The sequence below is a fragment of the Nelumbo lutea genome, chromosome 4 (genome assembly GCF_056320005.1).
Source record: "Nelumbo lutea isolate HS-2025 chromosome 4, American lotus-T2T, whole genome shotgun sequence".
NCBI lineage: Eukaryota > Viridiplantae > Streptophyta > Magnoliopsida > Proteales > Nelumbonaceae > Nelumbo > Nelumbo lutea.
This window is the reverse complement of record NC_142687.1, coordinates 94,605,097-94,629,788: the sequence shown is the minus strand read 5'-3', so window position 1 is coordinate 94,629,788 and position 24,692 is coordinate 94,605,097. Positions and strand designations below refer to the sequence as shown.

General features: G+C 39.5%; 1 long non-coding RNA gene and 2 pseudogenes across 3 annotated transcripts; 1 reads left to right on the top strand and 2 right to left on the bottom strand.

Annotated features, from left to right (window-relative positions):
* Window positions 1-3,321: 3,321 nt before the first annotated feature.
* LOC148861938 (uncharacterized) lies at window positions 3,322-8,328 on the bottom strand. Of its 2 annotated transcripts, XR_016112528.1 has the most exons (5): window positions 7,728-8,328; window positions 6,911-7,056; window positions 6,400-6,503; window positions 3,645-3,733; window positions 3,322-3,568 (listed from the first exon to the last, which is right to left on the bottom strand). It is a non-coding gene; the product is annotated as an uncharacterized LOC148861938 (long non-coding RNA). The 2 variants fall into 2 exon arrangements; XR_016112527.1 differs by lacking the exon at window positions 6,400-6,503.
* Window positions 8,329-11,168: 2,840 nt separating this feature from the next.
* LOC148861937 (putative pentatricopeptide repeat-containing protein At3g15130) lies at window positions 11,169-13,877 on the top strand (annotated as a pseudogene).
* Window positions 13,878-16,300: 2,423 nt separating this feature from the next.
* LOC148861936 (cytochrome P450 monooxygenase 76AD131-like) lies at window positions 16,301-18,214 on the bottom strand (annotated as a pseudogene). Its single transcript, XR_016113433.1, has 2 exons — window positions 17,150-18,214; window positions 16,301-17,003 (listed from the first exon to the last, which is right to left on the bottom strand). The product of XR_016113433.1 is annotated as a cytochrome P450 monooxygenase 76AD131-like (transcript).
* Between the last annotated feature and the right edge of the window lie 6,478 nt (window positions 18,215-24,692).

The window sequence follows — 24,692 nt, the reverse complement described above, 5'->3', positions numbered from 1 at the left end:
TCAAAAAAAAAAAAAAAAGAGAGGGAGGAAAAAGGGAAAGTGAGAAGGAAGGAAATTAATAAAGATAGAAAGTGAATCCAATAATCCTTCAGCCCATCATCGATTTGGGGGCATTTGTTAATTAATATATATATAAAGAGAGATGACTCAACAAATGGCTGCTTGTTCAGCCCATCATAGGGGCCCACTAATCCTTCAGCCCAAGGGTGAATTACCCCACCAGCCCATCAACAAATAGAATCCCCGCCATGTTGAGCTTCATTTAAATCGGCACATTTCAAAAAATTTAACAAATCAGTCAGCCTAGTGGAGTCAAATTGAATACCAATCTTAGATTAAGATCCCTAAAAAGGGAAATAAAGTTGGTTAATTTAGTCGAATGTGCAAGATCCTTGAAATCTTGGAGTCAAACCTTTGCCAACTAGCCGATTCTCTCAAATTAAATGTCTGGTTTTTAATGAAGATATGGGCAGACTCTTGAAACAAAGTCAATTCAATATAAAAGGAGATGGTGGGCGGTTTACTCTCGCCCTCCGGCAGCTCTCTGACTCCCTTTCTTTTGACAAAAAAAAAAGAGGAAATGCTGCACCAAAACCAAGGTTACAGCCCTCAAAACTGCTGCAACTAAAATCCTTCAAACATTTTTTTCTTCCCCCTTTTTGGGGCTCCTGCTCCCATTTGGCTCCTCCCTTCAACACCCCGTCCAAAGTTTTCTTTTGTTTGGCTTTTCTTATTGCAGGAAGAAATAGCAAGGATTCTGGTTCTATAATGATTAGAAGCTTCGAAATTGCTGCAACTCCATGATACATCGATTGAAGAATTTTTGTATTGAAGATTTTTCCTTCAAATTACTACCATCAAAAGTGTTTTCGTTGAACGCTTGAAGCCAAGAAGACCTCCCTGCTACATTCAAAGAGCCTTTTACAATTGAAGACATTCTTTTTGTCCATTTGTGTTCCAATCGTGTCTGCCCATAGACCTAAAACCCTAGGCCCAACACGGCCTGCATGATCGTGCCGGGCCTGGCATGGCCCACAGATCATCGTGCCAAGCCGGTCCAAGTTCGTATCGGGTCGCAGGCAGCATGGCCCGATTTACACCTCTACACTGATATTCGGTAAGAGAAATTCATCCTAGGTGTAAACCTTGTTCAGATCCCAAAAATCCATGCAACATCGTATTTTGTCCTTCTTTCGTACTAGTACAATGTTGGCTAAGAAAATTGGAGAACTTCTTGAGGTGTTGCTATAGAAAACTTCTATTCCGACAGAAAACTTCTCAGGGTATATTCGAATCTGATCCGAAGATCTAATCGGATCTGATAGGACTCGATCTGAATTTTAATCCTATCTGATCTTCAAATGTGATTTGATCCGACTTATTTTCTTTAAAAATTAATAAATTATTAAAAGAAAAAATAAAATATACACAATTTAAATAAAGAAAAAACAAAAAATACAAGTACTTTTTAATTATTTTCATCATATATATACATTTTTAATTATTTTCATTGACCAAAGGATCGGATCGGATAGGGGGATCTGAATCCAATCAAATTTCTTATCGAATCATAAGATCCGATCCGATCCAAAAATCTGACCAAGGGTGATCCGAATTTGACCAAATAGGATCAGATCGGATCATAATCCGATCCATTTGCACCCCTATTTACAGGCGAGTAATCCAGGTTCACTTTGACTTTGTGTACAAAGAAGTGGGGGTTAAGGCCCAACATTTCATCATAGGTTCAAGCAAGGGCATCTCCATACCTCTTTTAACAAGGTCGTTATATTTAGGGAGCTTAGTGTTAATGTTAACAGGTTTAGGAGGGCCGTCTCCTCTCGAAAGGTTAATTATTGCGAGGACCTCTTTGGCAAGTTTGACTTAGATCTTACTACATCTATGGGGAGGTATCTATCATCAAAATTGATTTGATTTCCATGGAAATGATTCCTCTTGGTTCCATTCTCCATGTACTCGGTGTCAGGGGTCTCAATTGGACTGGATTTGGTTCAATCCAATCTAGTCCAATGTGAGTCCATTATAAATGGATCAGGTCCAATCCAATCCAATGAATGTTTTAAATCAATTTGAACCGGTCCAATTTAATGTCTGGATTGTCTGATCTATTCAAATTCATTTTGATTTAGAATTTAAATTGGTTTTAACTCAAACCCAGCCCATTGACACATATATTCTTATCTTACATTAATGGACCAGATATTGGCTCAATCCAACCCAATCCAATATAAATTTGTTATGGATGGACTAAGTCCAATCCAATATGTCTTATTCATCCGTCCAATCCATCCAAATTGATTTTGTACTGGATGAATCCAATCTAAAATCAACCCATTGACACCTTTACTCGGGGTCCCCTCCAAAAGGGGGTGAGGAGACCCTCACATCATTAAATACAATATACTACCTGTCTTGTGAGGCACGTAATCTTAGTAATGTGCCCTAGTGATACTTCCTCTTGTAACCTTTTCATACACAAGTTGGGAGGAAGAGCTTGTCCCAAGGGCCTCTGGACACAAGCCGCTTGTAAAGCTTGTTGTAATCATCATTTTACCCTTCAAATCTTTATATCTTTGGCCTTGTGGGCCTGTTCTCGTGCTCGTAATTTTGGATCATGATGCTAGTAATCTTCCCACCTAGGTTGTGGTAGGGGTGTCCACGGTTTGGTTAACTGAACCATGGGCATATTTTAAAAACCAAACCGGTACCACTGGTTTTTGTATTAGTCTGAACCAAAACTGAACTGAAACAAGCAGTTAACTGGTCTTCGGTCTTCGATTTTTGGTTTTTTTATTTTTTTATTTTTATTAAAAAATGTTTCTTATCTAAAATGACAAAAATAGCAAAGGAAAAAACCTAAAAAGAGAAACAAGCATATTTCATATTTAGAGCATAGTTGATTTCATCACTTACAACTAAAAATAGTTGAACTAAATCAGGAAATGAAAAGCATCAACAATCTCAATTTTCAATTTTCATGCTTCTTGAGTTCAATGTGAAAAACCTACACAACATGATATCCAAAAAAAATGCTTCTTAAGTTTCATGCTTCTTTATCTATCAAAAAAAAATCTTGCTTCTTAATTTCATTCCTAATTCAAGCCAATTTGTCAAAAATACCTGTTCCAAGTAGGGGTGATAACGAGCCGAGTTTTTCACAAGCTGCTTGAGTTCGGCTCGCCTCGGTTTCAATCGAGCTCGAGCTCAATTCATTGGCTCAATTATTAAACAAGTCGAGCTCGAGCCTACTAGAGCTCAACTCGTGAGGCTCGCAAGCCGGCTTATATATATATATATATATATATATAAAATAAAATTATAGAAAATAATATATACAATAAAAATATTAAAATTATTAATTATTATAATTCTTAATTTTTTAAATATCAAATACAAGATGTTTTTATATATAATTTATTATTTTTATAAAATATTTTTTTTCACTCGACTCTGCTCGAATCCACCCCTAGTTCCAAGATTAGCACCTATGGAATTGTTGGGTGTTGGCCATTACAGATTTGTAGCAAGGCAATTATAGTCATAAAACCTATAGAGAAATGGAAAAAGCAAAGAATAAGAATAGTTCAAGTATTCAACTTCAAATCCGTAAGACTAACTAATACCTGATTGCTTTTTTGACAAGGGAATAACAAGGGGGATTAAAACTTGCTTAGATCCAGCCTCCATCAGTCAAGAAAAGTGATTGTTTCACCTGTTACAAAGCAAATAAGCCTTAACCTGATTGAATTTTGCATAGGTCAAAGCCTCTTGCTTATTATCTGTATATCATAAAAGTATTAAACTATTAACCAATCAACATAAAACATTCAATAAGATAGCTCTGCAAAAACATTCAATAAGATATTTCTTTCAAAACTTGGTCATTCAACAAGGTTCATAAATCACAAATTCACAACCATAAGCATTAAACAAGGTCCACAACCATGAAAGTTTAAATTCAATGAAGTCTACAACCATAAATATTCAATCATCAATAGCAATAAGAGGATGTTCCTCACTGATACATGATATCTCTACAAAAAAGATTAAGACAAGCATAAATTAGAATTAATATAACAAAATAAAAATGAATAGGAAAAATAAAATAGAAAAGAAAAGCGTTAGCTGATTCCATACTCTTAAGTTCTTCTAAACTCTCCTCTAAATGAATGTAGCCATGTGATCTTTGTATTTAATCTTGTCCACAAATGATAGCTTCCACCATTCTTGGAGTTAGAGAACTACGGAATGAATCAAGCACACGACCTCCAATGCTAAAAGCCGACTCAGATGCAACTACAGATATAGGCATAACTAACACATCTCAAACCATTATACAAAACACTTGATATTTAGATGAATTAATTTTCCATCAATCCAATATGTCAAGTGATTTATTTTTCGGATCTTCACATAACTCCCTTAAATATCTATCCAATTCTGTTTTGGTATTTACACCTCATCGGTTTGCTTTTTTCTTTTAATACAGTGCATTCATAAAACCAACAACATTTTCCACACTATCAACTTCCATCTCATTTGTGTCTTGAATTTGATTGCTTGATTGAACATTATGAGATGACTTAACTGAACTATAAAACTCAAACATGAAGACCAAAACTTGCTTCACCCTCTCTCTCAACACTTAAGCATTATCAAGATCATAGAATTAATTAATAACCCAATCCACATACTACAATTTATATCGAGGGTCAAGAACCACCGCAGTGAACAACATGATGTTGATATTCCTTTCATTTGCCCAATACTTTTCAAACTTCTTTTATATCTAGGAAGTAATCAAACTAACACTAAAATCATCACTAGTACACCTCCTAGAAATAACAAACCTAACACTATAAATTTCTTTCATGTATTCATTTCTAGTTACATAAAATGACCCAAGCAATTTCATTGTAGTTTCATAGAAAATTTTAAGAAAAGAAGCAAACACCGAGCATATTCTCAATCATCATCATTAGGCAAACCCTTATTTTTTGAACTAGTAAGCTCCTCTACGTACTTACCATCAACAGTCTTCAACAAATCAAATGCATTCTTAAAATTTAAAGCAGATTCCAACATCAAGTAAGTAGAGTTCCACCTAGTATCAACATCTAGGCAAATAAGACTCTTTCTATCTTTTCTTTCTCTACACAATTCTTAAACATTTACAATCGTGATAGAGAAGACCTTGCATACTTCACTACAGAATGGATCCTAAAAATAGATTCATCAACTCTAAAAATCCATTTTTGACAATTAAACTCAAAATATGTGCACCACATCTCATGTGTAAGAACTCACTCTTTAAAACACTTCCCTTCCAACAGTTGAGTCTCTTTTTCAAGTATTGAATTCCCACAGCATTTGATCTTGCATTGTCTACTGTTACAGTGAAAACTTTCTCAATGCCCCAATCAAGCAAATGTCTCTCAATTACCTTATCAATCATTTCTCTCGAATGACTAGAAATTGGACCAAAATTTAAATAAGATTTTGGACTGGAAATTGGACCAAAATTTATACAATCTCTAGTCATCATCTATGAAATGAACAGTGGGACACATATATCTAAGATTTTGAAGTAAGGTAGATCCTCAATGGCAATTTCTTAAAATAATTATTCAACTTTCTCTTCTCCTCAAAAAAGAGATCATAACAATCTTTGGTTATTGTTTGATATGAAGGGACTACAAATCGTGATTGCATGGTACTGTAATCGTAGGATCCCTTGGATTATTGACTCTAGTGCTTCTGATCGTATGACAAGCATTTCCACTATGTTTAGCTCTTATGATTTGCTTCTTGGCCATGATAAGATTACCTTAGCCGATGGCTCACTTGCTCCTATCTCTGGCAAGGGAGTCATCAAGGCTACATACTTTCTTTCTCTTTTTTCTATCCTTCATGTCCCTAGACTAAATATTAATTTGATGTTCGTGAGTAGCCTAACTAAATCCTTAAACTGTAGTGTAACCTACTTCCCTTCTTATTGTGTTTTTCAGGACCTGAAGTCTCAGAAAGTGATTGGGATTGGCCGTGAGGTGAATGGAATATATCTATTGGATACTCCTGAACAAAGCCAAGGATAACTTGTAAGTTATAAGTATTGGTGTGGTGCCCGTGTCCCCCCTCTTTTGCATTTTGATATAAAGACTCCAAAGTTTTTTGTTTCTTGTCTGCATTCAAAGGATACTTCTTACATCTAGTCAAATGATTAATCAAGCAACTTGTACCACTTGCACGAGGACAAGCTAAGCCCTTACCACGATAGTTACATGATGCTCTTGGATCACTTTTAACTTGACAATCTATCTTAGTGAAGTGATCCCACACCCAAGATTTTTTTTTTCAAGAAGTAGAAGAAAAACTTACATTTGAATCAACCTCCATAATAAGTGGATTTGATGCATTGTCATCATTACTTTGAGGTTTAGGAGGGGGATTTATGCTTGTGTTATTATCACCCCACTTGACATCTAATAAAGAAAAAGGATGAATAAGAAAAAGAATTAATAAGAATGAATAAGCATGAATGAATAAGAAAAGGAATGAATAAGTATTAAATCATATCTTAAAGTTCTCTTCCATTCCCCCAAAGAATTGAAAAGGATTGAATAAGAAAAAAACTGAAATTTAGAGATGGATTAAATTAGAGATAACATCATCGTGTGATAAAGAAGGCATGTAAAGGTCTCGAAGAATTGTTCTAGTTCTCATTTTATCTTATACTTTCAAATTAAAGAACCTTTAATACAAGAAACTAATCTCCATTAACATTCCTCATATTCTCATAATGAGTTTTATTTTATATTTTCATGAAGTCTATAATTCCCTAAAACATTCAACCTCTCTTCTATAAAAAATACTAGGGCAACCCCTCTACCTTGAATTCATAACCTGCATAAGGAAGACCTGAAACTGGAGGACAAGAGATGTTCAGTCTTTCCCCAGTGAGCTCGTCTCGTCTTAGGGAAGGGAATCTTTATTGACCAGGAACCACCACTGGATCAGGAGCAGGATCCCCTCTCTCTGGTTGGGCAAACAAAAGAAAGAAAGCACACTCGTCAGCTATCCACCCTGCCCGTAAGCCATATCGATCTCTTCATATAAGATAAGAAAACATATCTATCATCTTTCTATACGTTCGTTAACTTAACCAGTGGGGCTTCCCAACATCCAACACTTTACATTCCCTAAAACATCAAATAATCTAACTTTCCAGCTTTAAAAGCAAAATGAACAAATCTGAAATCCCCCAGCCAAGCAAACCAAAAAGTGCATGGTTTTATACATTTTTTAATCACATCATAAAAAATAAATAAATAAATAAAACCAGTTCTGACGATCTACATTCATGACCATGAGCTCTCGAATTTTAAACGTAAAAAGCACATTCATTATGGCAACGATTCAGAAATTGTTTCTTTCTTATTTTTCCTTAGCAATGGCTTGTTTCCCATCTATGATCTATTTTATTCACAAATAATTGTTGAATTTTCAAGAAAACAAGGCCCAAAAAGAAATGTTTAAGAACATTTCTTACTAATGTGGAAATTTTAGAAAGAAGAGAAACAAGATTTACAAAGCAACTATTGAACTATTTAGCTAAAAAATTTCGTAAGACTATAAGAGATTAAGAGGTATCATTCGTATTTTAAACAAATTTCATATCAACTAATTTAACTCAAAAAATTATTTACCTAAAATTGTTAAACTGTAGAAGGGAGAAGAAAACCAGAGATCCAGATTCGGATTTTAGAGAAGGAGAAGAATGGGGGAGAAAGAGAACTGGACGAGGCGATGGCAAAGGGGGAGAAAGAGAACCGGCCGACGGGCAACGACAATGGCGATGGGAGAGGAGAAAATGATCGACGGCCAGTCGATAGGAGCTAGGTTTTCTATCTGTTCTTATTTTCTTTCAGAAACAAGAAGAGGGTTTTGGCATCTGGCCTGGGTTCGAATGTTTGATCATTCAATCAATATTTTTTCATTTTCTTTAGCTATCATTTATTGGATTTGTTGCAACATGCTATCACAAAACTCTTTAAACTTCGAATGGCATTGAATGTCTTCGCCCTTTTCCGACTATGATTCACTTTCACCTGCCACAATGTTGATTGATTCTTCCATCTCCATGTTGATGTCCCTTGGTTCTCATCCTTTCAATTCCTCCCCCTAGGTCGGGAGGTGAATGAATTTCTTGATCTATTGGGGTGCATCATTCTAGGCCAATGGCTCTTCATGCACTTACGGCTTGATCTTTTCTCGGACCTCGATCTCCCTTTTATGGGATTTACTGGCATTAAACCTCCTTAATAGATAGCACTTTGGAGTAGGGTGTTTCACATGGCCATGATATACACAAAATGTTGGGTAAGCCTTTATTTTAGGTTTGAGATCTTCATAAACTTTGGGTCTCTAAGAAGTCATTCTGCTATCCAATCCTCCACTAAGGCCTCGTTCTTTTTTCGGTAAGTTATTTATCCGAGTAAATGCAATTATATGGGTAAATTTTCCTAGGAAACACTTATCCGGGTAAATGCATTTTACTCATATTCTTTTATTTCCTAAATAAATAATGTAATGATCATTTTAGCCATAAAAATCCATTATTAAAAGGGGCATTTCTATCTTGTTCATTAGTGTTGGCAATTTTCCCCCTAGGTATGAAAGTTATTTATCCACCCAAGAGATGGATATCACTTATCTAAGTAAATGATACCCAAGAAAATAAACTTTCCCTGGTCCCCACATAAATATGAAAAAAAAAACATGGGGTTCTTGGTCAATAAGAACCAAAATCCCATTGACCAAGTTTCCCCCTATCAAAATCCACAAAAAGAACGCCCCTTAAGGGGATCAAGGTCTTTTGGGATAATGGGATTTACTAGCATCTCCTATGTAAGGCCGCTCTTTTTGGTTAAGACTATGGACCTCCTACCCACAAGAACTCTGCTCATGCCTACCCACAATACATTAGCCCCTGTGAATTGGGAACATCTCCCCCTACATAATACCAGGCAGAAGATGAGATGTTCTCCATGTGTGACTATGATAAACGTGGATAGAATTCTCGTAGGTAGGAGAGATTGTTCTGCAATAGCAACTTGTTGATCCTATGCTTACTTGCCCTTTTCTTTTAACTTGGCGATTAACAAGATTGTTCATTAGGCGAAGGAATGCAAATCAGTGAAGTTGATTATAAGTTTTCCAAATGTATCCAAAATTAGTAATGATATCATTTAGGCACAGTTGTACCAAGACATGTTCATCTTCGCCCAACACATGCTTCAAATCCAAACTTTTGGTGTGGAAATGCCATATGAGGTCATCGACCTCTTCATCTTTACCCTATTCCATTCATCCTAGATCAGTGATAGTGAGTTCTTCTTTTAACTCATAGAATTTGCCAAAGAAAAGAGCCACCATTTCATTCCACGTCTTAATAGACCCAAGCTTGAGGTTGCAAAACCAAGTGTATGTATGAGCATCGAAGGACTTGCTTGCATGTAGGTAGGTCCTCAAATTCATAAAGTGTCCGATATCCTTGCATGCTTGGTTTTCAAAATTGGACCGGACTGGATGGTAGGACCTGAAAAATCAGGAAGGTGGCCGGTTCCTTTTCCCCCCAAAACTGGATTTTCTCAAAAAAACATTAATTTTGATCAATAAACCACTGAGCCGGGTGATTAATCGTTTGAACAATTTTAACCATTTTTTATTTTTTATTTTTTTGTCAAAACGAGCCAATCGTTTGACCTAATAACCGGACCATCAAAGTCGACATCCTTGTGTTCTTTAGTTGTCCAATCATTGTCTACATCTCCTCCATAGCCATGAATTGCTTTTCGGTGTTGTTAGCATGCGTTGTTAAGGTAGGATCCCTACATTGATCCATTCCCTCAATGGGTCACCTTCACTCTACGATGGGGCTCTTAGCCATGATATAGGAGCCAATTGACCCTTTCATCTACGCCCCCTGTTGCAGTTTTGCCCTAGGGTCCAAGGGAACTTTGAAGGGTCGATTGATAAAGAATTGTGCTAGAGTAGTGACCTGATGCTAGACAACTAGAAATGGCATGGCATCGGGAAACAGGGATTTGTCCCTTACTACCACTAAGATTGGTAAGTGAGTTCATTGTTGTTAAGGTTAAACATGGTGGTGTGCAATTGGTCGGTTCAGTACAAATTGAGGACTTAACCAATTATTTGGTTTTATCATTTCCTCTAACCAATTGAACCGAATTATATTTTAGAACTAAACCAACCCTAATTGAATTTGGTTCCATTTGGTTTGGTTTTCAGTTCGGCTGGACCATGATTTCACATAAATGACAAGCATTTAACAAGTTGAAATTCTCAATCAAACCAAACCGAAATCGAAAATCAATTTTTTAAAATAATAAAAATCGAACCAAACCGATAAATGAATTAATCGAACCGGATTAGTTTATTCGGTTTGATTTGATTTTCGGTTTATCAACCAAATTTGAACACCCCTACTTAAACATTGGATGCTATCTGATTCAGGGTATCCTCCTCATCACCTACTGCCTTCTGATGTGCAATAAGATGCATGGAATAATCTTGTAGGTTGATGCGAACCAGCCCATAGTACTTAGGGCTGCGTTTGGTTGGAGTGCAAATCTGAACCGTTGCAAATTAGCACTCCGATTCAGATTTATATTCGTTTAGTTAGGTTTCAAAAATGCATCGATGCAAATTTGTATACTTTTTAGATTTGTAGCGAGAAGAGGAGAAAATATTACTTTTTAAAAAAAAGGAAAGAAAAATTTGCTCCTATGATCGGTCGAAATACATAGGTTTTGAATTTCTCCAAAACCCTTGAAAAAAAAAAAAAAAGAGAGGAGAGGCGAGCGACTCTAAAAGGACGACTTTTAAGCTTCGCGAATCTCTTCTTCTTCTTCTTCACAGGCTTGAACCATTTGCTGAGGAGGAAAAATGGGAGTGATTCGTATCAACCAAACATTTGCGACGCGGGTGAGTCCATCTAGGGCATATTAACACGTTCTCAGGTCGTCTTCTCCGGTAGAAGCGATTCTCTGCTGAACTGGACAAATGCGGTTTCAGTAGGGGATTGGAAACCTTCTCACAATTGATCGTGCACTGTTTGAACCATCTACGGCATGGACGATTTCTCAGAAGTTGCACCCCTACTTCGTTTATTTCCCTGAAAATTCAAATACCAGTTTTTTATCGAATACTAGAAACTGGACCAGGACGTGTTACTCAGGAACCTACAGATGAATCTTTTCGAACATGATCTTTGGGAATCGTTTCTGGATTTCCTTCCCATTTCAGAGAGAAATCCTCTCTGCAAAACTGAATTGTACAAATCTTTTCATTCATTTTAACAATTTCATTTCTGGGATTCAGAGAACAGTTCGCGCCATCAACAGCTTCTCCGACATTGAGAGCCATAGACCTCAGTTTTCCTTACAAGAGTGTGCTTCACTTTTGCAGCGTTTCAGTGATCTGAGAGATGTTAACAATGGAAAGTCACTTCATTTAATTCTCATCAAAAGCGGGCTACATCGAGATATCTTTGTACAGAACAATATTCTCTGTTTGACGAGATGCCAGAACCAAATTTGATTTCGTGGACAAGCATGATCTCAGCCTATGTACAATACGGTTACAACGACCTTGGCCTGCAGTTGTTTTCTCTTATGTGTCGTTTAGGGTTGTGGCCCAACGAGTTTGGGTTCTCAGTGGCACTCAAAGCATGTGGAGTTGCAGGCAAATTGCTGATGGGAAAGGCTCTTCATGGTCAAACACTGAAATCTGGCTTTGAACTGTGCTTCTTTTGCAATAGCTCTATTTTCAATATGTATGTAAAATCTTGGGAAATGGATGATGCCCGTAAGCTCTTCAATGGAATCCCGCTGAATGAAAGATCCGAGGCCTTGTGGAATACACTGCTGGATAGTTGCGTTCAGGTATCAGAGGCTAAGGAAACCATTAACTTTTCATCAGATGATGCATTCTAATGTATCACCGACATGTTTTACATATGCTGTTCTTATTAAATCATGCACAGACTTGTGGAATTTCCACCTGGTTAAGTTTTTTCATGGCCATACTATTAAGGTAGGTAGGCCTGTAAACGGATTGAATTCGAATCGAATGAGGTTAGATTCGAATTCGAAACCGATTATGAATATTAATATTCGAATTCGATTCGATATTCGACGGATATCAAATCTTTGAGTTTGAATTCGATTTTCATTATCAAATCGAATATCCGATTCGAATCTAATTCGACTGAAAAATCTGAAATTTTTAGCATAGCAACCATTCAGTATTATTATAATCAAATTACCTTGGGAAAAGAGGCAAGGGACGACAGTAGGCATGGGTTTCCAGTGGCAGTCGTGGATTGCAGCACAAGAAGGTGATGCTGGCAATTCACACTAAGACTGGGAAAAGAAGATGATTGGTCCCGGCATCAATCGCGGGTTGCAGGGCGATGACTGAGAAAAGAAGATGATGATTCTCAGTCTCATTGTCACTGAGACTGAGAAAAGAAGGTGAATAGTGATGGGTTCCCGACTTCCCAGCGGCGATTCAACGTCTCATTGTCATTGAGACAGAGACTGAGAAAAGAGAGAGAGGTCGAGGTGACGAGATGAGCGATGATGGCGATGAAGGGAGATGACCAGTGACGGACCGACGGTGGTTGCTCAGGCGGCGTTCGGTGACGATGAAGGGAGTGACGGAGGTCAGAGGGTTAGGGTTTTACACTTTTAGGGTTTTGAGAAGATGAGAGAGAGGGGGTAAGGAGGTTCAGGTTCGTATGAAATGAAAGAGTTCAATGAGATTTTCGAACTCATTAGTCATTATTCGTTATTTTTTATTTTCTTTTTTTAAACTTTATATTATATAATAATATAATATATATTATATAATATATTAATATATATATATATATAAATCCTTATATTATATATATAATCGGTTTGGATATTTATTGGATCAAATCAATGCATATCTAAATTCGATCCGATAATTTAATCAGTAAAAAAATGGTATTCGAATTCGACCGAATATCCGATTTGAACTATCCGAATTCAATTCGATTATGCCGAATCTCGAATTCGAAATCGGATTTTCAAATACCGTTTAAAGGCCTAAAGGTTGGCTTGGATAAGTATAATTTTGTTGGTGGAGCCCTTGTCGACACCTATTCCAAGTTGGGATTCCTAGAGGATGCCTATAAAGTGTTCCAGGAACTAGAAGAGAAGGACAATGTGGTCTGGAGTTCTTTGCTGGCCGGTTTCAATCAGAGTGGGGTTGCTGAACAAGGCCTGCATTTGTTTCGCCAATTTGTCTCGGAAGGTCATAAATTTGACCCTTTTATCTTTGCTAATGCATTTAGTCTGTGTTCAAATATAGAGGTTACGGCAGTTGGCTCGCAAGTGCATTGCAGTTTTATCAAGTCTGGCTTTGGATTGGATTCTTTTATCTGGAATGCCCTCATCAATATGTATGTTGGTACAGGGATGGTTTGTCATGCTTACAAATGTTTTCTTGAGGTCAGGCATAAGAATGAGATATGCTTCAATGCCATGATTGCAGGTCTAACCTTTGATTCAGAAGATGGAAAAGCTCTAGAACTGTTCTGTAAGACGAAGGAGCTAGGACTGATGCCAGGTCATTCCACAATAAGTTTTGTTCTCAGAGCCTGTGCTAATCTGCATAAGTTGGAAGAAGGCTGAGCTCTCCATTCTCATATTGTTAAAACACTTGTTGATTCCGACTCTAATTTTGGCACTGGGAGTGCTCTTATTGAGTTGTATGCTAAATGTGGACTTGTATGCTCTTATTGAGTATATACATCAATACTTTGAGAAACAAAAGAAACACACCGATTCTCATTTTCACTGAATTAATTTGACCATTAATCAGAGGTTGCTTACGTTATTGAGTAGATTCAAAGACTTCAAATCCTTTGTATTTTTTCATATTACAAATTTATTTTTGTAATTTGTTTCCATACTTTTGTAATAATTCAATACATGAAGTTCGTATCGGCAACATGTTTTGGAAAGAAGAAAAGGAGAGGAGGGAATGACATGTTTTGAAAATTTAATCAACAGTTAAGAACAATTCAGTCATTTAAGTTTTATCAGTTGGAGTAAAGGTTTAAAAGATAAATAAGGAATGTACGAGTTGTTTTTGAAAGTTATATGGTATATACAAATAGTTTCCCAGATGTACAAATAATAATAATAATAATAATAATAATAATAATAAAATATTTAAAGGTATAACCCACTTTCAGCTTCATCAATCAAATTGCCTACAACAATTTATATTCATTAAAAGACAGCAATAAAAGCCTTTTTAACTAGTTCAGGTGTTATCAAACGGTTCCTTCATTCCAAGCTTATCAAAAGGTTCAAAGTATCGACATGTATCAGCCTGTATTAGACGATACACATCGTTCTGGGACCCCTCTGATATGCCCTTACAGTGGTGTATCGGGGGTTCTGACAGTTCAGGGGGTGGAGGATCCCTAAATCGGTCCACCTGAACCGGTTGCAGAAAAAAAAAAGCATCAAAAAACAATATTGATTCGCCCGATACACCCCTACCGGCGTATCAGACATATCGATATTTTGAACCTTGACCATAACTCTTTGTCATATATTGAAGTCCGAAGACCAACATCTTAGTTAGGCCAAAACCTAGGGAGTGTTTGGTATAGTGATTTTGCATAGCATTTGTCTCACAATTGTGAGACAGATTTGAATTGAACATACAAATTGTTATTTCTTCTTAAAACTTTAAATTTGATGTTTTCCACACATGCAATTTTCTACTTGAAACTATGCCCATACATGATGTGACACTGACAAAAACATATTTCTAACGAATTTGAATTGATTAACTCAAAACACAATAACAATGAAACGCCATTGTATACTATGAACATCCCATTGAAATTGGGATTCACTCCATGGCTGAAATGGTATGGAACCGCCACCCATCTAGAATAGAAACATGGGAGTGATGGGCCTCCCATGTTCAATGAACAAGACATGACTCATACATACCCAAGATAAAGTTATTCTAGGTACTTTTTAGGGGAGAGAGGGAAGGTGTTAAGCACCTATCTCCCATACTTAACATGTAGTACCATTCCCCTAATTTAGTAAAGAAAGAATAAGAAGCAAAGGAAACAAAACCTACTAGATTTCTAACAACCTTACCCATCAAAGAGGATAGTCATGGTGGCTTGTTTCCCAAGTGATTCCACCCTCTCATTCTCTTTTTTGGGTGAAGGAAACCCTTAAATGAACAAAGGATTAGGCAACTATATGCATCATCCTTCTTTATCCAAGGTTCCCCTCGTTCCTATTAGGCTAATGAGAAAATCAAAACACAAGGGAATCAATCCCCTATGAGCCACTTCAAATAGGGCTTACTAAATACAATCTACATTTAGGATAAAAAAAATCATAAAACAAAATAATCAAATAAATAAGACAACAAACTAATTTAAATTATAATTTGACACAAAGATAAAGCACCATTAAACACATATTCTAACATTCAAGCAAAAGATCCAAAATGTATATTCACTTAAGTAGACATCCGAATTTGAATAATATGAGAGAGAAGAAATTTCAGCAATGATATTGATTCTAATTAAGTTAAGTAACTACTAAACAGACATAGAATGCTATCCAAATCAACCAACAAGCTATTCTAATGATTTTTACACCTAATAAACAAGAATGCCAAACACCATCCAATCAACAAAATAATCACGGCTGAAATGAAAAAAAAAAAGAAAAGAAAAGAAAAACACCTACATCATTAGGATGATTTAAGAAAACAAAAAGAGAAATCATTAAAATAAAATAAAAATAAAAAAGGATGAACTCGGTTGTAGAAAATGGTGCTGAAAAATGGCTTCGGATTTACCTAAATGCAATGAGGGGAATCTTCTTTTCGCAAAAGACAACCTAGAATTTGGCAGGCACTAGTCATGGCATTATAGAGTTACTGCTATACCGGAAGGTTAATACGTCAAGCTTGTCTGAGTTATTTTCTGTAATGTTCAAAGACCTTCTGCTAATCACTGCAACCAGCCAACCACCCATCTTGTTTTAGTTTCTTGAAAATTATTGCATTGGGCTTATTTTGTTGTTCATTTCTTTTATACAACATAGATCTGAGCTGAGTACTCTCAATTCGATCAAGAACAGAACAGAATCTTCTCTGCATATATATATATATATATATATATATATATATATATTTAAAACTTTATTGCATTTCAACACAGTCAAGAGGTGTGGCCTTCTTTATCGAAATTAACATCAGGCATAAAGTTTTGGATCAGATAACCTTGGCGTGGGGACTGCGACAAGAGGTGTGGCCTTCTTTAGCGCAGTCCCAAACTTCTCAGTAAGTTGAAGCTTTGCTCCCTTCGGTATTTCCCAGTTGAACGAATGCAACAGCGATGCCAATGCATACATAACCATCCTCTCTGCCGTTGCTATCCCTGCACATATCCTCCTCCCGGAACCAAACGGGAAGTAGCTCAAATCCTTGCCGGTGTAATCCCATTTCCCATCAATCAAGAACCTCTCGGGATCAAACGTCAAGGGTTTGTCCCACAACGCAGGGTCTCTATGGATTGCCCACGCATTGACGAAGACTCTGGCGCCCTTGGGGACCATGTAACCCCCAACAGCGCACGAAGAGCTTGGGCAATGGGGGACTAACAGTGGCAGAACCGGGTGTAAACGGAGCACTTCTTTCATCACGGCTTGCAAGTAGTGTAGCTTGGGAAGGTGAGACTCTTCGACTATGTTGTCTTTACCCACCACTCTCTCCAGTTCTTCTTGGGCTTTCCTCATCCTCTCTGGTTTGTTCATCAGTTCGGCTATTGCCCACTCTACCGTGTTTGAAGTCGTTTCCGTCCCACCAATCACCATGTCCTGTTCAGTCAACGATATGATTGATCAGTCTGATTACAAATATAAATGCCCAACAGAACAGAGTTATCTTCAAAGTGATGAAATATTGGTGAGGATGAACTGGATATCATTTTAAATCTAGCTAGATTAATTAAGTAAAACCATACCATGAGTAAGGCCTTGATTTGATTCATTGTGAGGGAGTTGTTAGCATCTCCTTGGTCCTTGAGATTCAATAGGAACTGCAGAAAGTCATGGCCCTCCTCTTTACCTTTTTCGTCCATGATATTCAGCCGTTTATGAATCATGGAATCAAACATTCGATCAAACTGCGAGGCCAGACCCTTCATCTTCCTCTCCACGCCTTGCAGATCGAAGCGGCCAGAATAGGAAAAAAATCGGAAACATTGGGCACACTCAGTAGCGCTGTCATCTCGCCAATGGCTTGTCGGAACTCTGCGCCGAGACGAGACCGCTCCTCCCCATTGATCGTATCGCCCCACAGCATGCTCGTGATCAGATTGAGCACGGTCAAGAACATCTGCTCCCCAATATTCACCGGGGAGCCAGTCCTGGAATACAGGTATTCCACGGTCCGGCGAACCTCCCGCTGACGAAGGCCATAGACGGCGTCAAGAGTGGCAATGCCGAGCATCTCACGCACGCACACCTTACGCAGCAATCGCCACTCTGGACCATATGGAGTCCATAAAATATCAAGGCCCCCATATGTAGACGCCCGGCCTGCAGCCGGTACGTCATGGTTGGCAAAGGTGGTGTCGTGGTCCTTGAGCACTTCCTTAGGCAACGACGGTGAGGTAATCACAATGCCCAACTTCTTACCTAGCTGCAATTTCGTGATGGGGCCATAGGTCCGCGCCAGCTCGGCGAAATAGACGTGGAGTTCCGGCTGAAGGGAAAGGAGGTTTCCGACCAGGGGCAGGCCTCGTGGGCCGGGCGGCAACGGGAGGTCTGCCTTCCTTGATTTCCTGGTTAACCATGCGTACCAGGAGATGGAAAGGACTACCAAGGAAAGTGTGAGCACTGCTCGGGCGTATTCATCTCTGCGGTTGCTCACTTGCCACCACCACCGCAACGCATCAGGAACAGGAAGGGAGCCCATAAGATGAGAGTGCTGTGTGTGGGTTGGGCGGCAAAGGGAGACTGAAGAAATAAGGTAACTCTGCCACCGAGGACCGACGGGCGACGGTTGACCTTTTACTGATGAAAAGCAAACTTATCCAGAAGTTTTTCTTTTCTTTTTTTTGGGGGGTGGGGGGGGGGGTGCGAGAAATTGCCACGTTATATTTTATTAAATTGGATTTCCTCCTCACACCGCTTGCCAACTTTTTTTGACGTAACACCCCTTGCAACTTGGATTGCTAAAATCTCCCATCTCAATGAAAACATACAAATATGAATATCTTCCTCTCGTGTGGTGTAAAAATGCTATAGGACCATGGTGAGGGTTGATTTTAGCACTTTGGACATGTCGCACCCAAGTCGGCTGGGCACCCTGTGGACGCCCCCACGATACCAAAGAGAAGAGCAAAGAAGATAAATGGGAAAATAATATTTGTTGATGTGAATTCAATTGGTTACAATCTATTTATAATAAAGCTAAGCTTACAATCAAATAATAGGTTGGCAACTTAAATTGGAATACAAAAAGGAAAGAAAAAAATATGTACAGTAATTGGAGTGGAATTATATCTCCTAGAATTAAGGGGATAAAGATAGATACAATACTAAAACTGATGGAATACGCTAACATCCCCCCTCAAACTCAAGATGGTAATGTATCAGTCATATGGAGTTTGCCAAGTAGAATACGAAAGCGAAGAGGAGAGTGACCTTTGGTAAATATATCTGCAGACTGATCCTGGGAAGGGGCAGGAATAAGGCGAACAATACCCTGGAGCACACGATGATGAATGAAGTGACAATCAATCTCAATATACTTAGTGCGCTTATGAAATACATATTGTGGGCAATATGTATGGCGCTACGATTGTCACAGTAAAGAGAGGTTGCAGATGAATGAGTAATTCCCATGTCATGGAGTAACCATCGTAACCATAACAGCTCGGAGGTAGTGTTAGCAAGAGCTTGATATTCAGTTTCGGTACTGAAACGAGAGACAACCGTTTGCTTCTTACTACGCCAAGATATAAGAGAGTTGCCAATAAAGAAGCAATAACTAGTAGTGGAGCGTCTGTCAGTAGGATCACCGGCCCAATTAGCATCAGAATATGCGATCAAGTGAAGAGAGGAAGAGCTGGAGTAGTGAAGTCCATGAAACAAAGTGCCATTGACATAACGGATGATGCAAAGCACAGCAACATAATGAGTAGTGCGAGGGGGTAGACATGAACTGACTCACAATATGAACTGCATATGCAATATTAGGACGAGTAACCGTAAGGTATACAAGACTGCCAACTAGTTGCCGATATAAGGTGCAGTCACTGAGAGGAATACCATCAGTGGCTGAAAAATGGGTATTAGGCTCAATCGAAGTGTCAACAATCTTAGTATCAGTGAGTCAGGCACGAGAAACAAGATCAGTGGCATACTTGGCCTGAGACAGATAATATGCTGATTGGTCGAGGGAGACCTCAATGCCTAAGAAATAATTTAGTCGACCAAGATCTTTCATTTCAAATTGTTTGCTGAGAGAAGTCTTAAAAGCAGAAATGCCCTGCAAATCATCACCAATAATGATCATGTCATCCACATAAAGGAGGAGAAGTACACAACCCTGAGAGGTCTTACGAATGAACAAGGCATGATCATGAGTGCTAGAGTGAAAACCAAACTGACAAACGGTAGAGCTGAATTTGGAGAACCATGTTCGAGGCGCTTGCTTAAGTCCATATAGAACTTTACGGAGACGACAAATCTGATTAGGTAGATGATCATAACCAGGAGGGGGCTGCATATAAATCTCTTCAGAAAGATCTCCATTGAGAAAAGCATTCTTAACATCCATCTGAAATAGTTGCCAGTGCTTAGCTGCAACAATCGCAATAAGACTGCAAACAGAAGTGAGACGGGCCATTGGGGCAAAAGTCTCCTCATAATCAATGACATACTCTTGTGTGAACCCTTTTGCTACCAATCTAGCTTTATACCTTTCAACTGAACCATCTGCCCGAGTCTTGATTTTGTAGACCCATTTACAACCAATCACGGATTTATCTGAAGGCAGGTCAACTAAATCCCAAGTATGAGTGCTTGTAAGAGCTTGGATTTCTTCTACCATTGTTTTCTGCCATAGAGGGGCAGTACTAGCCTCGCGATAGGTACGAGGCTCGTATAAAGAAACAATGGTAGAGTAACAATGAAAATCATAAAGGAGAATGGAAGGTTTAGTGACCCTACCAGAACGACGGAGTGGAGCATCAGAATGATCAGGGTCTAATTCAGTAGGAGGAATCAAGAGCTCAGAAGAAGGCAGAGCTGGAGAATCCATAGCCAAGGTAGATGCATTAGGAGAGGTTGTAGGTTGCGTAATACTATTAGAGCTATCAAAGGAAGAAGTAATCGGACCTGTAGGTAAATCATCAAGAAAAAACGAAATAGTAGGATCAGTAAAAAAATATGAAGATGTCGTGGTAACTCGAAATGGGGAGAGACTTGAGAGCATTTTGTGTTCCCAAAAGGTAACATGACAAGATATGCGAAGTTGTTGGGAAAGAGGATCCCAACACCAATATCCTTTATGTTCAATACCATACCCGAGAAAACAACATAAATGTGCTTTTGGTTCCAATTTGGTATGTTCATGAGGTTGTAATAGAACAAAACAAGCACAACAAAACACACGAAGTGGCTGGTAATCAAGGCAATGGCCATACAACCGTTCATAAGGAGAAATGTTACAAATAACAGGAGAAGGAATGCAATTGATGGTATAAACAACAGTGAGGACTGCCTCCCCCCAAAAACGCTCATGACAAGAGGAAGAGATTAAAAGAGTTTGGACAGTATCAAGAATATGCCTATGTTTTTGTTCTGCATGCCCATTTTGTTGAGAAGTGTCGGGACAAGATCTATGAATGATGATTCCATTTTGTGAAAGAAATTGGGTAAGGATAGAATCTCTATATTCCATGGCATTATCAATGCGAAAAAATTTGATGATAAAGGAAAATTGAGTTTTGATCATGGTGGCAAATTGAATATAAATTGCAGGTAATTCAGATTTATTACGCATGAGATAAATCCTGTATACCGAGAGAAATCATCAACGAATATCACAAAATAACACGAACCACCCATGGTATTATGAGGCGAAGGTCCCCAAATATCAGAATTAATAAGATCAAAAGGTGCAGAAGAAACATATTCACTTATATTAAAAGGCAAAGCATGATATTTTGAAAGATGACAGGAAACACAATCAAAGGGTATTGTTTTAACAGGACCCAAACATCCATTAGAAATTAAAGATCCTAACTTAGAGGTAGAAATGTGACCAAGATGAGAATGCCAGACGCTAGAGGTGACAGCACCAGCAAGAGATGGTAATTGAAGAGATGATAGCTCAAACAATCTCCCAACCTTACAGTCTGTCCCAATGATCTTCCCTATCCATGGATCTTGCACAATACAACCGCGACTTGAGAAATGTATTTCAAAACCAAGTTCACATAATTGTCTAACAGATATAAGATTTATAGATAATTGAGGTACCAAAAAAGTAATAGGTAGTGACAAACGAGGTGTTGAAATAGTTCCTACACTTTTAACAGTTAAGGTTGAACTATCGATAGTATGAACAATTGGTGCAACAGAAGGTCGGGACTTGGAAGTAAATAGGTATGAATTGGATGTCATATGATTGCAACAGGAAGAATCAAAATACCATGATGAGGTAGCACCTGGAGTGACGAACAAGACTGAATTAGAAGGCATTACCAGAAGCAGGTTGGAGCTGGTGAAGAAGGGTTTGGAGGTCTCGAAGAGAAAATTTTGGAGAGGTGTTATCAGAAGAATCCTTTGTGGCAACAACGGCAGTAGAACTCGAAGCCTGAGAACCCATGGATGAGGACTTCTGTCCAGATGCCTTTTTGGCTTGCTGGCGGTGGCACTCAAAAATAGTGTGACCAGTCTTCTTGCAGTAATTGCAAAAACTCCGTTTTAAGGATTTAGAGGAAATTGAAGAAGTAGTAGATGTACCCGGAGTAACAAGAACATCAGTAGATAGTACGGAACGCTCATCTTGAAGTGTTTTTAGTCGAGTTTCTTCAGAGAGCAAATCTTTGATCACAACTTCAAGGGAGGGCAATGGGCTACGATGAAGTAGAGTACCACTAATAGGTTCATACTCATCCCAGAGATAGAAAAGCTAGCTTATGCTCTGGTCACTACGGCTCGCAAACTCCGCCCGTATTTTCAAGCTCATCCCATCATCGTCCTCACCGACAAATCCTTAAGGCAAGTATTACTCAGGCCCGAGGTCTCTGGACGATTGATGAAGTGGGCCATCGAACTCAGTGAGTACGATCTCCGGTACAAGCCTCGAACCGCCATCAAAGCTCAAGCCTTGGCGGATTTTGTTGCAAAATGCACGTTCAGCTCCGAGGTCCTTAGCCTGGTTGAGCACGAGGTTCCCAGTTCGGGTGAGCTCAGTGCTCCCAAGCCGGTTGAGTCCGAGCCCCGTGAGGTTGCACCCAGTTCGGTATCTCTCTTAGTTAGGCCAAGCCCGAACTAGGATGAAGAGCCCTGGATCCTTCACGTAGATGGCTCCTCAAACCAGCAAGGCAGCGGAGCCAGTGTAGTTCTCCGTGGTCTGAGTGACACAAAACTGGAGTACAGACTACGCTTTGAGTTCGCGGCATCCAACAATGAGGCAGAATACAAGATGTTGATAGCTGGGCTAACCCTGGCACAAGAAGTAAAGGCAAAACACATAGTTATCTGCAACGATTCCTAGCTCGTGGTCAACCAAGTTACAGGGGAATATGAAGCCCGCGAGCCAGCTATGATGGCCTACTTGGCAAAGGTAAAAGAGGTACTGCTTAGCTTCCAATCACACTTCATCAAGCAAATCCCGAGGTCTGAGAACACTGAGGTCGACGCCCTATCCCGGCTAGCCAGCACCAGTGACAACACCATGAGAACTGTGTACATAGAAGAGTTACCTCGGCCCAACATTCTTCGGGGGGCAGAGGAGGTCGCTCCTGTCGCCCAAGCAAAACTGAGCTGGATTGATCCACTCGCGAGCTTCCTGCTACATGGAACCCTCCCCGAAGAATGCAACGCTGCTAGGAGGGTAGAGCGTCAGGCAGCCAAGTACGTCATGAGAGACGGATGGCAGTACCGAAAATCCTACACGCTCCCTTACCTATGCTGCTTGCGACCTCCCGAAGTCGAGCTCATACTCCGCAACATTCATGAAGGCATATGTGGCAGACACTTGGAGGGCAGGGCCGTCGCTCATAAGGCACTACGACAGGGGTACTATTGGCCAACAATGAAAGTAGACGCCGTCGGGCTAATCAGGAAATGCGAGAAGTGCCAAAAGCACGCCAATATCCACCATCATCCCTCCGTCGACCTCAAGTACCTCACCAGCCCATGGCCCTTCGCACAATGGGGTATCGACCTACTCGGACCATTCCTGCCAGCAACAGGAGGAAGGAAGTTCCTAGTAGTGGCGGTAGACTACTTCACCAAGTGGGTTGAAGCTGAAACTCTCATAACCATCACAACTCAAAATGTCCAGAACTTCTTCTAGAAGAACATAGTGTGCCACTTCAGGCTACCTCGGGTGCTGATCTCCGACAATGACAAGCAGTTCGAAGACGTCAAATTCCAAGAGTGGTGCCAAGGCATGGGGACCCGACAAAACTTCACATCTGTCGTGCACCCACAAGCAAATGGTCAAGCAGAAGTCACAAATAGAGCTATCCTCCGCGAACTAAAAGCCAGGCTAGACTGAGCTAAAGGACTATGGGCGGACGAACTACAAAGAAGACCGCCACTGGAGAAACTCCCTTCAACATCACCTATGGCACGGAGGTAGTCATCCTAGCCGAAATCGAGATCCCCTCACTTTGGTTGGAAGCATACAGCGACAATACTAATAGCGACGAGCTACGTACCGACCTCTACCTACTTGACGAGGTGAGGGACCTCGGATACATCAGAACCACATCATACCAGCAAAGGGTAGCTCAGTACTACAACGCCAGAGTTAAGAAACGAAACATTCGTGTTGTCAACCTGATCCTTTGCAAAATCATGGTACCTGAGCCCGGCGTTGGCAAATTCAGGCTGAACTAGGAAGGACCCTACCGAGTGAAGAGAGTACTTGGGGGAGCATACGAGCTCGAGACCCTGGAAGGTAAGCAGATACCCCGAGCATGGAACATCGTCAACTTAAGACGATTTTACTTATAAGTTATCAAACTAAGCAGGCCATAAGCCACTACCAAGATAGCAAAGACCTCAGCACCCTAAGGCCCAGAATGCCAAGCTAACAAAGACCTCGGCACCAAAAGGGGCAGAATACCAAGCCAAAGATGACCTCGACACTTCATCAACGAAAGCAATTTGCACAAGTATGGATCCCGAGCTGCATAGCCCAGGGCCCAATTCAGCCTATGTTAACTAACCCGGGCGGAGAACAGATCAGGCACATAGCCTTACTATGTTAACTCGCCTCGGGGCTTAAGTCTAACAAGTCGGGTATATACTCAC